The sequence below is a fragment of the Vombatus ursinus genome, unplaced genomic scaffold, assembly GCF_900497805.2.
Source record: "Vombatus ursinus unplaced genomic scaffold, bare-nosed wombat genome assembly UNPS02011014.1, whole genome shotgun sequence".
NCBI lineage: Eukaryota > Metazoa > Chordata > Mammalia > Diprotodontia > Vombatidae > Vombatus > Vombatus ursinus.
In genome coordinates, this window is record NW_020950792.1 from 18334894 (window position 1) to 18338198 (window position 3305).

The 3305-nt window shown below is 34.5% G+C and overlaps 1 pseudogene; it reads left to right on the forward strand.

The window, feature by feature from the left end:
* Positions 1-1770: 1770 nt before the first annotated feature.
* On the forward strand, positions 1771-2373 carry LOC114038391 (annotated as a pseudogene).
* Positions 2374-3305: the final 932 nt, after the last annotated feature.

Below are 3305 nucleotides of genomic sequence, written 5' to 3' on the forward strand. Positions count from 1 at the left end.
ATATATATATATATATATATATATATATATATATATATACACATGTACACATACATATACACCAATTTCATATGTGCCCTAAAAAGTTGGGACAAAGCAATGATGTAACAATTTAACTTACAATTACCATTTTTCAAGCCAATTAGGTTTATAACCTAGTGATCTTCAAGGCGTTTACACTCTATGTGAGGAAATAACACACAGACACACACATATAATCAATCAAATAAACAGTGTTTATGCCTACTATGTGCTAGACATTGCACAAATTATTGGGAATACCAAAAAAGGATAAGCAATTTCTTAATGGGAGAGATAATGTTCACACAAATATTTACAAAGCAAGCCATATACAATATAAATTATTTATGTTGAGTTGATTTGCAGTGGTGTCCAACTTTTTGTGACTCCATTTGGGGTTTTCTTGGCAGAGATACCAGAGCAATTTGCCATTTCCTTCTCCAGCTCATTTTACAGATAAGGAACTGAGGCAAACAGGGTTAAGTGACTTGCTTAGGTCACATAGCTACTTCTGTCCGAGACCAGCTTGGAACTCAGGAAAAAGTATTACTGAATTCAGGCCCAGTACTCTATCCATTGTACTACCTAGCCATAATAATTAACAGAGGGAAGGCACTAAAAGCAAAAGCTGTTGGGAAAGGCTTCTTGTAGAAGGTAGGAATTTAGTTGAAACTTAAAGTAAGAAAGGGGACACTTTCTCTCTCTGTCTCTGTCTCTCTGTCTCTCTCTGTCTGTCTCTCCTTCTCTCTCTCTCTCTCTCTCTCTCTCTCTCTCTCTCTCTCTCTCTCTCACACACACACACACACACATACACACACACACAGAGATAAAAAACTAAAATAACAATATGGGACATGATATGACTTAACATCAAAATGAATATAGGAGATCCAAAGACTTGTGTTCAAGAGGCAGCTATGTGGCACTGAGTAAGTCAGTTTAACTCTGAATCTTAGTTTGTATAAAAATAATGGAATTGGACTATCCTTTCAGAGCTAACATTTTTACTCTGTGGCAGGACAGCGTATGGCATTTAATAAATACTAAATGGGCTCAGAGGAAGAAGTGTGTGGAGGGAGAATTTCAGTTTGGCCTAAATAAGGAAAAAAATAAGATAAGATGTACAAAAAGGAGATTCAGAAGATGGATTTGAAGTCAGATGGCCTGGATTTGTAGTCCTACGTATGCCACTTATTATTTCTGTGACCTTCATCAGGTCATCTCGTTTCTTTAGGGTGCAGTTTCCTCACCTGCCAAATAAAGGGACAGGACTTAATTATCTGAACTACTTTTCATCAGCTCATGAGAGCAGTCCAGATAGAAGACATCATATGAAAAAGAATTGCTCATGAGAATGGAGTGTTTGGAGAACAATGATAATAGTTATTTAACTGGATCATAGTGTTTTTATAAATGCATGATAGAAATTTGGAAAGACAGGGTGAGTTGTAGTTATGGACAGTCTTTAATGTTGATTCGAGAAACGTGGACTTGATTCTAATGAGTATAAGATTCATTTAAAGTTATTGAGCAGTAGTGGGATTCAATAAAAACAATTTCTTCAAAAGGCTATTTTGATAAGGATGCAGAGAATGGTTTGGAAGATAGAACTGGAGTAAAAAAGACCAGCTAGGAAACCATTGGAATAATCCAGGAATGAAGCAAATGAAGTATTTGTCAGTGAAATGGAATATGACAAGTTGAATGTGCCAGTCTCCAAGCCTGGGCTCCCACAGTGGCCCCAGTCAGATGGTGGCTTTGGTATTCTGCTACCTGCACTGCTGTGGTGATTCAGAGAGCAACCAAATTCTGCTGAAAAAGGATGCTGGCTATGTAGCTGGACATGTAGCACATGGGAACAGATGTTGCCATTGTCACAAAAAGAAGAAGAATATCTGGGACAGGAAGTTGTTTAAACAATGCACCTTTGAATCTGAACAAAAACTACTTTGAATTCAAAATTCAATCCACAGGAATCTGGGGCATAGGAGTTACAACTGGGAAAGTTAATTTAAATCCGATTCAGTGGCCGAAACATGTATAGCCTCATAATGAGGAATAAAGGAGCCTCTACCATAACAAGGAGGAAAAGAATATGTTGCCAGCAAATAATCTTCCACAGGAGGGAAATATAGTGGGAATTAAATGTATATTTTAATATGCAAATTTGTATTTAATATGCATATATTTTTGAAAGAATAATCACTGTCCCTTATCAGGTAGGTGAGAGACGGTGTATCCTGTTATATATGTTGACAGTACAATTTTGGATTTTCAGTTTGGTGATTTTTATCATATTCCTACAACTGGTTTTAAAAAAAAAAAACATTGTTTGAACATCAGATCTTCTGAATATATTTGCATTGAAACTTCTATCCCTATGCTGTTCCCCCCAAAGCAATTACTACCATTTTACTAAACTCTTACTTGATCCATAAGAAGTACATTCTGTTTTTAATAAATACTTGTGAAGTTATCTAAGGACCTAATAGTTTTTACACAACAGAATAATTATGATTTGAAATAGTAGGTTGTGTTTTGTGATGTGAAAATCTGCATTTTGGACAAATTAATTCATATACGAATCTGCATATGAAAATTTGCAGTGAGTATTAAATAAAAATTTAGGTGGTTATGACATTTAGAAAGAAAATTTATTTCTCACATGAAATACTTGGCTTAAGTTATATGGATAAAGTAAGTTGTTATTTTATTCATTCTGGAGCTTGTACCTTGTTAAAAGAGAAGCACTGTCTTGTCTGCAGTCCTATTATCTTCTTTTATAGTGTCCTTTTTGTGTACAGAATGAAGACTGACACATATATAAAACTGACAGCTAGATTTTTCCCCAGCATTGTCTATTTAGTATAAAATTTGTTCTTTTTCATAAGCATTGAGTTTATGTTTAATTTGTGTTTTGCTGCTTTTCATTTGCTTTGTGTAAGGAATAATAGAATTACATATTTTTACTGATTGTCAAGCATCATCAAGTTGAATGTGAGAAGGCAACAGTGAACACAAGAAATATTTATGAAGACCATCATGTTGGGTTATTCTACTCTCAGAGTAATTACAGATTGATCAGTGATGTAGTATACCCTGGTAAAAACACAATGGAAAATTATGATGAAGCATTACACTTCAACTGTAAATCATAGTATCCTTTTTAGGATTATTTTATTTAAACGTCTTATTTTTCTGCAATGAACAATAAAATACATAATGGTTAAGGTGGAAAAAAATGAATATGTCAGTCTTTGAGAGCAGAAATGGACAGGATTTCA